This window comes from Elephantulus edwardii, unplaced genomic scaffold (genome assembly GCF_000299155.1).
Source record: "Elephantulus edwardii isolate Elephantulus edwardi_28Jun2011 unplaced genomic scaffold, EleEdw1.0 scaffold00508, whole genome shotgun sequence".
In the NCBI taxonomy this organism is placed as follows: Eukaryota; Metazoa; Chordata; class Mammalia; order Macroscelidea; family Macroscelididae; genus Elephantulus; species Elephantulus edwardii.
In genome coordinates, this window is record NW_006400258.1 from 115,227 (window position 1) to 127,456 (window position 12,230).

General features: G+C 39.1%; 1 pseudogene; it reads left to right on the plus strand.

Moving 5' to 3' along the window:
- Positions 1–6,872: 6,872 nt before the first annotated feature.
- Positions 6,873–10,146, plus strand: LOC102865811 (annotated as a pseudogene).
- Positions 10,147–12,230: the final 2,084 nt, after the last annotated feature.

Genomic DNA, 12,230 nt, shown 5'->3' on the forward strand with positions numbered 1-12,230 from the left:
AGTGGGGTGGAGCTCCCCGATTAAAACAAGCTTGGAAGGAGGAGTGGCATCCACTTCCATAATAGCTTGCCTCCGGAAACCCTATGAACCTGGGGAGAGGATGAAAGGCACCCAAACGTCAAGGACTCTCCTTCATAGGGTCGGTATGAGTCGCCGGGAACTTGATGGCACTTAACAACAACAACAACATAAGTGACTTACTTGATTTAACATATTTTCCTGTTCTCAAAGGAAATGCCTCTATCTGTCTTCATTGAGAACGATGCTGGATCTTGGTTTTGCATATATACTTTTCACTTTGTTGAAGAAATTCCCCTCTATTACTATTTTGTTGAGTGTTTTAATCAGGAAGGTTTATTGAACTTTGTCAATGGCCTTTTCTGCATCAACTGATAGAATCATGTGGTTTTTGTTCTTTGTTTTGTTAATGTGATAAATTATATTGATTTTTCTTTGTTGAACCATCCTTGCATACCTGTTATGAATCATACTTGGTCATGTGATTTTTTTTATGTACTGTTGAGTTCTATTTGTCAAGATTTTATGGAAGATCTTTGCCATCTATCTTCATGAGATATATTGCCCTATAGTGTTCTACTTTGGTATTAAGGATATATTTTCTTCCTAGAATGAGTCTGGGAGAATCCCATCTTTTTCTATTTTCTGAAAGACTTTATTAGAATTGGTGACAGATCTTCTCTGAATATTTGATAAAATTAGCTAGTAAACCCATCTGGTCCAGGACTTTTTTTAGTTGGAAGTTGCATTATGACTTGTTCAATTTCAAATTCTACTACACGGTCATGGTGGTCAAGACAGCGTGATACTGGTACAGTGACAGACACATAGATCAATGGAATAGAATTGAGAACTCAGAAATCAGCTTATCCACCTTTGGTCAACTGAATTTTGACAAGGAGACAAAGTGGGGGAATGATAGCCTCTTTAACAAATGGTGTTGGCAAAATTGCAAAACCGTTTGCAGAAAATTGAAGCAAGATCCATACCTCGCACTGTAAGGTCACTGAGAAAGGGAAAAACACAGCTCAGGCCAAGAAAGACAGTTATTGAGGAGAAACTGCCAGCCTGACTCTAAAGTGGAGACTAGCAACTATTTAAAGTTAGAGTGGAGTTTTGTATTGTCAAACAAGGAAATTGGAAGTGAGGGTGTTTGGAGCTGCTCACTCTAAGAAAGGAAGCAGGTTGAGGGTCGTATATAGATATTCCTGGGAAAGGGATGAGGAATAGTTTTGCAGCTTTGTGGCTGTTCTGGGAAAGGAATGGAGAGCAGCTCCACAACCCTAACACACACCATACTAAAAAAACCAACTGAAGGTGAATCAGAGACCTGTTTGTTTTCCTAGCAGTCCATGGTATATTCAATACTCTTCTCAAAGGCATCAATTCTCCTATCACCCCTAGTCAGTCATCGTCCAGTTTTCTGATGCATAGAAAGTAATTGCAAAGACCATGGCCTAGATCAGGTGCAATTTAGTCTCTAGACTGGCATTGTTGCTTTTCAGTACTCTGGAGAGGTTCCTGGTATCAGACGTTCCTAGTGCAATTTGTCTTTTGATTTCCTGGCTGCTGGTACCAAGAGTGTTGATTGTGGAGCCAAGCAAACTGAAGCTAGCCATTTTTTTTATGATCTTCAGCAGTACTTTGCTTGCATGTGATATTAATGATGTTGTTCAATAGTTTCAGCATTCAGTTGGATCACCTTTCTTGGGAATGGGAACAAATGTGGATCTCTTCCAACTCATTGGCCAGACAGCTGTCCTTGAAATTTTCTGGTATCTGTTAATTGAAACAAGTCAATTGGTATCCCACCGATTCCTGGGGCCTTATTTTTCTGCCAATTCCTTTAATGCAGTTTCTACTTCCTCCTTCATTACCTTTGACTTCTGTTCATATGGTATTTCCTGAAATTTTTCAGTGTCAGTCATTTCTGGTACAGTGATTCTCTCCATCTTCTTTTGATGCATTCTATGTCATTCAATATATTGCCCACAGCATCTTTCAATATTGCAACATGAGACTTCAATTTGTTTTTCTGTTCTTTCACCTTGAGAAATGCAGAGCGAGTTCTTCCCTTTTTTATTTTTATTCCAGCTCTCTGCACATTCCATTATGATACTTTACTTGTCCTCCCAAGCTGCCTTTTGAAATCTTCTGTTCAGCTCTTTCACTTTGGGATGTTTTCCTTTTGTTTTGGCTTCTTGATGCTCCACTGCAATCTTTTGAGTCTCTTCTGACATCCATTTTTATTTTTTATTTCTCCTTTGTTTTTGTAATGACTGTTTACTTTCTTGAGATCATCCCACAACTCATCTGGTTTTCTATTGGTGTTCAATGCCTCAGACCTATTCTTGAGATAGTCTTGAAATTCAGATTCAATTGATTCGAGATCACATCTTGGTTCCTGTGAATCTATTTTAATTTTTTCTTCCACCTCAGTTTGAACTTGCGTATGAGTAATTGGTGATCTGATCAATATTTTACCTCTGGTAAGAATGTGAAATCGTATAACCACTATGGAAAGTGGCATGGCACTTTCTCAAAAAGTTAGAAACCAAAATACAACTTGACCTAGCAATTTCACTACTTGGTAAACTTTACTAAGTGAAGTTTGCTAAGACTAGGCATTATATGCATGACAACAAGAGGTGCATTGCAAAGTGGCTAAAGGAAAAGGAGGGAAGAAATGTGCAATAACGAATGAATTTTTTTTTAAGTTTCCACTGAGTGCTTCTACTCATGGAAGAACTATGCTTCATTATCTTCCAATCTGGTTTTTCAATAGGTTGCCAGGCCTTTCTTCCAAAAAGCCTCTGGGAGAATTAAAACTGACAACTTTTCAGGTAGCAGTGGTATTGTTGTTGTTGTTGTTAGGTGCCATCTGGTCAACAATGACTCATAGAGACCCTATGAACAACACATCTGAGCTTTGTCCTATCCTGCACCATCTTCACAATCTCTGTGATGTCCAAGCCTATTGTGGTAGTCATTGTGTCAATCAATTTCCTCTTTTTCTTTGATCTTCTACCTTTCCCAGCATGATGACTTTCTCCAAGAATTCTTGTCTTTTGAGAATATTCCCAAAGTAAGCAAGATGAAGTTTTACCATCATTGCCTCAAAGGAACACTTTCGTTGTGTGTTCAAGAAAGATTTGTTTGTTCTTTTTGCAGTTCAAGGGATATGCCATACTCTTTTCCACAATTCAAAGCATCAAGTGTTATGCTAGAATCCTTATTCACTGTTCAACTTAAGATTCATAGGAAGAAGCAATTGAAAAGATCACGGCTTAAATCTGACATCCTTCCTCTTTAAAACATTGGAGAGGTCCTTGAAAGCATATCTTTCCAATGCAACATAGCCTTTGATTGATGATGATGATGATGTGCGTGTACCGTCAAATTGCATCTGACTGGTACAGGAGGAGATTGTCCCTCCTTCTCCAACAGAGCATCTGGTGGATTCGAACAGTGTTCCTCTGGGATTACAGTGCACTTTCTTGCCACTAGGCCACCAGATCTCCTGTCCTTTGATACCTTGAATGCTGCTACCATGGGGGTTGACTGTGGATACAAGTAAAATTAAATCCTTGACAACTTCAATCATTTCTCCAGCTATCATGATGCTGCCTTTTGAGGATTTTTGTTTTCTTTTTTTTTTAATTTTTGTTTTCTTGATGTTGAGATACAATCCATATTGAAGGCTATAGGGCTTTTTTTTATCTTCTGCAGCAAGGATTTCAAGTCCTTTTCACTTTTAGCAAACAAAGTCTGCGTACTACAGGTTGTTGATAAGTCATTTCCAATCCTGATGCGACATTTTTTATATAATCCAGTTTCTCTAGCAATTTGTTCAACATAAAAATTGGGAAGGCCTGGAGAAATGATACAACCCTGACACAGAACCTTCCTGATTTTAAACCATGGGACCATTTTAAAGTGGTCCCTTGTTAACAGCTTCTTTGTCTAGCTAGGTATGGTTTTTTCATGAACACAATTAAGTGTTCTGGGATTCCCGTTCTCCTTGATGTTAGCCATAATTTGTTACAATCCACACAGTCAAATGCCTTTACACAATCAATAAAACTCAAATATACATTATTCTAGTGTTGTCTACTTTCAGCCAAGATCCATAATCTTCAGCAAGATTTTGCTTGCATATGATATTAATGACATACTTCTATAATTTCTATATTCTGTTGAATCACATTTTTGGGGAATGGGAACAAATATGGATCTCTTTTAGTCAGTTACCCAGATATCTCTCTTCTATATTTTTTGGCAGAAATTGGTTGGCAGAGCAAGTCCAGGGCTGCATCTGTTAATTTGTATCTGCATCTATCAATTTGTATTCCATCGATTCTTGGGACTTTTGCCAATGCCTTCAGTGGAGCTTGAACTTCTTGCTTCAGTACTATTGGTTCTTGATCATATGCTACCTCCTGAAATGGTTCAAGCTGACTGATTTCTTTTTGGTACAGTGACTGTATATTCCTTCCATCATTTTTTGATACTGCATCAGTCAAGACTTTGCCCATAGAGAGGTGCGTGGTTCAAAGCCACCAGATGCTCTGCCGGCGAAGGAGGGGTAATCTCCTCCTGTACCAGTCAGATCCGATTTGACGGTACACACACAAAAAATAAGTTTAAAAAAAGAAAATGGTAAAGATCCAATGTGAAAAACAATGTATATGAACTTTGTAAGTAAACCAGTACAAAATAAAAATGTTATTTTAAAAAATAATAATATAATAATAATAAAAAAAATTTTGTCCATAGGTGCTTGGCAAAACAGATTTTATGCTGCTGTGCATCCTATTACAGAAGTAAAATTTGCTTTCCTGAGGAAAAAAAACAACAACATATTTTTTCCCATAGAGCCCTTCAGTGTTGCAATTCCAGGCTTGAAAGTGTTTTTAATTTCTTTAAGCTTCAGAAATATTGAGCATGTCTACAACCAGGAGAGGCTAAAATAGATGAATGGGACCTTCTAAGAATCAAATCCTTATGCACATCCAAAAACTTCTCTAACAGAGTTAAAAGGGTAACCACAGATTGGGGAAAAAATATTTGGTAATGGCATGTCAGACAAGGGATTTATATCTAGAATTTATAAAATACTCGAACACCATAACAAGATAAAAGTAAATAACCCAATTGAAAAATGGGCACAGGATATGAACAGACACTTCATCAAACAAGACATTCAGATGGCCAACAAACACATGACAAAATATTCAAAATCCCTAGCTCTAAGAGACATGCAAATCAAAGCAACTATGAGATATCATCTCACCCCAGTAAGAATAACACAGTTTAACAGAACAGCAAACTACAAATGCTGGTGAGGTTGTGGAGAAACTGGAACACTTATTCACTGTTGGTGGGAGTGTAAACAGAACTTAAAAAATCATCACAAGACAGAGAGGATACAGCCAAAACAGTACTAAGAATAATAGAAAAGCATGAAAATGTAATCCAGAATATCAAGTTCGAAATGGTAGAAGTGTCCAACAGGCTGGTAGCAAAAAAGATTTGAGAGAGAGAGAGAGAGATGGAACAGAAAGTCGAGACAAGAGCATCATGGGAAACATACTAGAAGAAAAATCAGAGGTGAGAAATAAAGAAAATGAAGAAAACATTAGAATCATGTGGGATAAAATCAAAAGGAACAACATATGTATGACTGGAATCCCAGAACATGGGAATGAAAAGGAAATCACTGAGAAAATAGTGGAAGACTAGAAGAAAACTTCCAAGGTACATTGGAGAACAGGGAAATCTACATTCCAAGAGCACACTGAACACCAAATAGACTAGATCCAAAAAGAAAAACATCAAGATATAACATAATCAAATTCTCCAAATTAAAAGATAAGGGTAGAATTCTAAAAGCAGCATGAGAAAAATAAATAGTTACCTACAAAGCTGTGGTGCTGGAGAAGAGTATTGAATGTACCATGGACTGCCAAGAAAACAAACAGATTCATCCTGGAGAGATTTAAACCAAGCAACTCCTTGGAGGCAAGGATTCTGGGGCTTCGTCTGACATACTTTGGGCATGTTGCAAGGAGGGACAGGTCCTTGGAGAGGGACATCATGCTTGGGAGGGTGGAGGGACGGCACAAGAGGGGAAGACCCTCTATGAGATGGATTGATTCGGTGACTGGGGTAATCGGGATGGGTTTGTCAGAGGCAGTGTGATTGGCACAGGATAGAGCAGGGTTTAGGGCTGTTGTACATAGGGTCGCTATGAGTCGTAAATGACTCGGTGGCACATAACAACAACAACAACAACAACAACAAAGGGGAAACAATTAGATTACGTTCTCAACAGAAACCATGCAAGCTAGAAGGCAATGGTATGGCATATACAGAAAATTAAAATAAAATATTTCCAGTCAAGGATCCTATACCCAGCAAAGCTCTCCATCAAATAGGAAGGAGTAATTGGATTATTTTCAGAAAAGAAGGAATTAAGAAATTTGTGAAAACAAAACCAAAACTATAAAAAAATTTAAGTGAAGTCCTTCACAGGGAGACACCAAAATAAAGTGCATGGACCATACAAACCAAAAACAACAGAAAAATAAACACAGCAAAATGGCAAAAGTAAAACCTGGCCTGACAATCACACTTAACGTGAATGGACTACATGGACCAATTAAGGGGGGGGGAAGTAGTAAAATGGATTAAAAAAAATAAAAACAAAGCCCATCAATGTTTCCTACAAGAGACATCTAAAAAAAGAGGAGAAAGACTCAAAACCAAAGGCTGGGGAAAAATAGATCAAGTGAATGTTAACCTCAAAAAAAGCAGGAATGCCAATACTAATCTCTGATAAAATAGAGTTCCGAATGAAAATCACCATAAGGAAGGGCATTCAAGGTACAATAGATCAAGAAGACATAATCGTGGTCAACATTTATGCACCAAATGATAGACCTGCAAAATCCATAAAAAACCCATTAACAGAATTGAAGAAAGAAATAAACAGCACAACGATTGTGGCAGTAGATTTCAATACACTGCTATCACAAAAGAATAGGTCAACTCAAAAGAAACTCAACAAAGATGTAAAAGATCTTACAATCAGTCAACTTGACATTGTGGAGGTATTCAGGGTACTGCACCCAACTAAAATTCAACTCACTTTCTTCTCAAGTGCGCATGGGACGTCTACGGAATTGATCATATATTAGGACACAAAGCAAGCCTCAACAAATTAAAAAACATAGTATTATCAAGACCACAATGCCATAAAACTAGAAATTAACCACATGAGAGTAAAGCTTGCAAAACTACCCATGCGAAAATGAAATCACTCTCTGCTAGAACATAATTGGATTAGAAAAGGAATAAAGAATGAAATTTAAAAATCCCTTGAAACAAATTATAATGAAAATACAACTTATCAAAACCTCTGAGATGGAGCTAAGGCAGTCCTCAGGGGACAGTTCACAGTAATAGGCACACACATAAACAAAGGAAGAAACAAGAAGAACCAATGATCTAACTTAAAACCTTCATCAAGTAGAAAAAAGAACAACAATCTAATTATATAGTATCTGTTGTTGTTGTTGTTCTGTGCCGTCAAATCACTTGTGACTCATAGCGACCCTATGTACTACAGCCCTAAACTCTGCTCTGTCTTGTGCTAATCGCTCTGTCTCTGACACACCCATCCCGATTACCCCAGTCACTGACTCAATCCACCTCATAGAGGGCCTTCTACTCCTGCGCTGTCCCTCCACCTTACCAAGCATGCTGTCCCTCTCAAGGACCTGTCCCTCCTTACAACATGTCCAAAGTATGTTAGACGGAGCCTCAGAATCCTTGCCTCCAAGGAGCAGCCTGGTTTAACCCTCTCCAGGATAACTCTGTTGGTTAGCAGTCCATGGCACATTCAATACTCTTCTCCAGCACCACAGTTCAAAGGCATCAATTCTCCTTCTATCCTCCCTAGTAATTGTCCAACTCTCTGACACATAGCAAATTTGCTAAAAGCTGAGGCTTTTTTAAAATAAACTAGTATTATTTTATTTATTTATTTAGTATTATTATTAATTTTAATGAAAATTTACAGAGACTTTAGATTTCCATTCATTCATTGTTGCACTTTTCTCCCTGTCCACCTCTCCCCTGCAGTACACTCTTTTCTTTAAAAAGTAAAAGAAAAATTATTTCATTGTTTTACAATCCCTCCCCCAAGGTCCACTCCACTATGCAGCCTTCGTTCTGGACTCCTGTCATGACAATAATATCTAATCACATATCCCTTTTAAAAAGTTTTCTCCCTCATCTGTTTCAAAGCAGTATACATAATTTATCCCGTCTTTCTCAGTCTCCCCCCAACCTTGATGTCAGTCCTGTTTTACAACAGTGGCACTATGCAGTATTTGTCCTTTTGTGACTGAGATATTTCACTCAGCCTAATGTCCACCAGGGTCATCCATGTTGAATAATATTGCATCAGTTCCTTGTTTTTCAAAGCAGCGTAGTATTCCATTGTATACCACAGCTTCTCTATCCATTCATTTGTTGATGGGCACATGGATTGTTTCCAACTCCTTGCTATTATGAACAAAGCTGCGGTAAACATGGGTGTGCATATATCTGCTTGGGTAGCAGTTATGGTCTCTTTAGGGTATATTTCCAGTACTGGAATTGCTGGGTCAAATGTTATCTCTATTTGCAACTTTTTGAGAAAGCGCCACACTGCCTTCCACAGTGGTTGCACCAAAATCTAAGGCTTTTAAAGAGTTGTGGAGAAGTAAGTATCCCTGCAGTCTGTCCAGGAGGGTCCCTGGAAGTCCCAGCTCTCATTTCTCCAAATGGCCTTCCAGCCCCCACTCCCTTAGCAATGATGACTTTGACAACTGGAGCCCATTTCATCCTTGAACAAGCAAGCTCAAATGCTAGCACTCTGAGTGGGAGACTTTTCATTTTTTTTTTATGACACAGCAGAATGACCTTGGAGAGATGATGTACCTTTCATCTACTGGTAAGATGCCTTCTCCTCTGTCCAGTCATTCTGAGATAAGCAATCTTGAAAACATGGGAAATCTGGATAATATCAGCTTCCTCTACTCACAGACATCATTAACTGTTTCCACCCAGTCTTCACGATGCAGTGGGCACCTTGCTACTCATTCACACCTCCAAACAGTCTGAAATCACCCAGTCCACACTATCAAAAATACACCTACAGGCAATCCAGCATAAATCCTTTGCCCCAGATGCCTATGCAAACCCTACAGGACAGCAAAGCTGGTTATGGAGTCAATACAACTGTGTCGTGGGACTCTTAAAAGAGGTACTTCTGACTCTCCTCCTCATAATGACATCATGACACTAGATGACCCTGGGTGGCCCAGTCTAACAGCTGAGTCCTGAGCCAGAATGTGATGATGGCCCTAACTTATCATGCCTACCTATGGCAACCAGGCACCTCACAAAAAAGTGATGAATCCCAGCTCCCATTCCCACCCTGGAAATGCTCAGCAAAGATATGTGGTTCGCAGGCGTGCCTTGCCCCACGCTATGAACACCATGGCACACACCACTTTGCATATGAATTACCGGGCTCCAGGGAAGATACCCTTGCAAGTGCCTCTGGATCATCCCATGCAGATGAGCACTCCTGGGGGCTACTCCCTGCTCAACAGCTTCCATAGCTATGGCAGAGTGGTGGGCCTTCTCCACTAGAAGCTCCCCAGTGACTTGGATGATATGCTGGTGGAACATTTGGACTGTGACATGCAGGCCATCATCCACAATGACCTCATGGACAGAGATACTTTTTTGTTGTTGTTGTTGTTGTTTATATAATACAATCTTTTTTTTTCAGAGATACTTTTTTAATTTTGACAATGTGTTGCCCAATCAAAGCTTTCCACACAATGTCAAGATGACAATGTACAGCTGGGTGTTAGGCTAAGACTGAGTTAGCAAACTAGCTACACTTTAAAGTACTTACTTCAGATTGTCTGACAGCAGGAACTAAGAGATATCCTTTATCCTGCCCCTCCTTTTAGTTTTTCTTTATTTGAAAGAGAGGAATTTCCCCCCCCCCCTTTTTCCCTTTCATAAGCAGCAAAGACACTTTTCCTGTTTAGGATGTTTGGCTGATGTTTACAGGTTTTGTGCTGCTGTAGGTAAGGACTGTGCCATTGGGAATTCATCTCAATGAAGTGCCAAACCATATAACTGCAGAACAGACTTTGTCTCCTAGTGTGCTCTCAATTTTTTTTTGTATATAAGCAGTAGATATGGAAATGTATTTGTGTGTGCTTTTGTTGTTGTTTTTAATCCGTTTGATCCAAGGCAAGTTTATACTCTTGTATACTGTTATGGTCTCATGTTCTTGTTAAGTTGAACTTCGGTTTGTACTACCTGTGTTTCGCTGAAAGGATGAATCACAAAAGAACCAAGATCTCCAGCCTGCCACCTCCAGCTTTGAATCTGTTCAGATTTCACAAGAAAGTCAGTCAAGTAGCCTGTTTTCAATCAGCTGAGTCAATGGACTTGTCAAAATTCTTTTGAGGTGGGGTCAGTTAAATGCCAGCCTGTACAAGTCTTTACTGTTTGTTTGGTTTTGGTTTTGAAGGTTTTTTTGCAGCTTTGTACAAACATTTAAATAGTTCTTACCTTGCTTTCAGAAACTGAGAAGGACCCAAAGCATTTGCTGCAGAAGACTTCAGTACAGATTAAAGTTCAACATCAAGAAGATGAAGATTCTCACAACTGGGCCAAATGGCAGCATCATGATAGATTGAGAAAAGATTGGGATTGTTAACAGTTTCGGCTTGCTCAGCTCCGTAATCAACTCTCTTGGCACCAGCAGTTGAGAAATCAAAAGATAAATTGCTCTGGGGAAAGCCGCTGTAAGAGACCCCTTCAGAGTGCTGAAGAGCAATGATATAACTCTGGAGACCAAGGTACACCTGATCCAGGCCAGGGTCTTCTCAACTACTTGCTATGCATCAGAGAGCTGGACCAAATGTGACAGAAGAAGAATTAACACCTTTGAGTTATGGTACTAGAGAAGAGTATTGAGCATATCATAAACTGTCAGGAGAGTAAACAGATTTATCCTTGAGAGAGTGAAACCAGACTGCTCCGTGGAGGCAAGGATTTTGAAGATCTATCTCACACGTGGCCATGAGGAACGAGTCCCTGGAGAAGGACATTATGCTTGGAAGGGTGGAGCAACAGCACAGAAGAGAAAGACCCCGGATGAGATGTTTTGACACACTAACTAGGGTAATGGGGGTAGGTGTGTCAGAGACAGTGAGACTGACTCAGGATAGAGAAGAGTTCAGAGCTATTGTACATAGTGTCACTATGAGTTATAGGCGAACCGATGGCACATAATAACAGCAATTTCCGGATGAATGATTTTTGATGTCATTGTTCAGACTTTTGGAATAGATACTGAACTGTCATGTTTCCTTAAAACATTTCTTAAAAGTCTACTTTGTTACACTGTCTGCTTGTAAATTTCTAGAATTGCAGGTATCTGGGGCAGCATTAATAATTTTCCATTTTTTATCTCTTAACTGGATTAGTTACTAATTTTATACATGCTTAACTGGTTTGTGGACTTTGGGACACTATTTGGTTATGTTTCAGAATAATCTTTAAAATGTTGTGATTAGTACTTGCATACTCAGTGTTTCTGACTATTATTTTTGGCAAGAAGTGATGAACATTTATGCACACTTTGTATCCCATGTTTAGAAGAATTTAGTATGTGTAGATTTTTAAAGAGACTTCATCTGCTTCAGTGACCATGTTAACGATGTGCCCACAAGTGCTGAGTATTCTGGTTGACATTGTGTGCCGTGTTATCTCCAGTCATCCTGGGAGGCCACATTAATGTTTGTGGGTCAGAAGGGAAACCTACATCTCAATCACTGCTCTCTTCCAAACAAGGAGCTTTTATAAACTTGTTCTTTGAGTTGATATTTGACAAAAGTTTTCCATTGTGATTCTTGATTTTCTGCTCTTACTTTGGTCTAGATGGAAAGCACTGCTTTGAGGAATTATGTTGCCACTCAAACTTCATCCCTTTCTGTTTGTCCTGAAGTTTACTTAGCCCTCTTTGGATGTGTTAAAGATGAAGGAGGACACAATTCGATGGGTGGGTGGGGTGAAGGAAAAGGGAAGGATCTTTCATGAAAAACAATGTATTCAAACTTTGTAAATAAGTC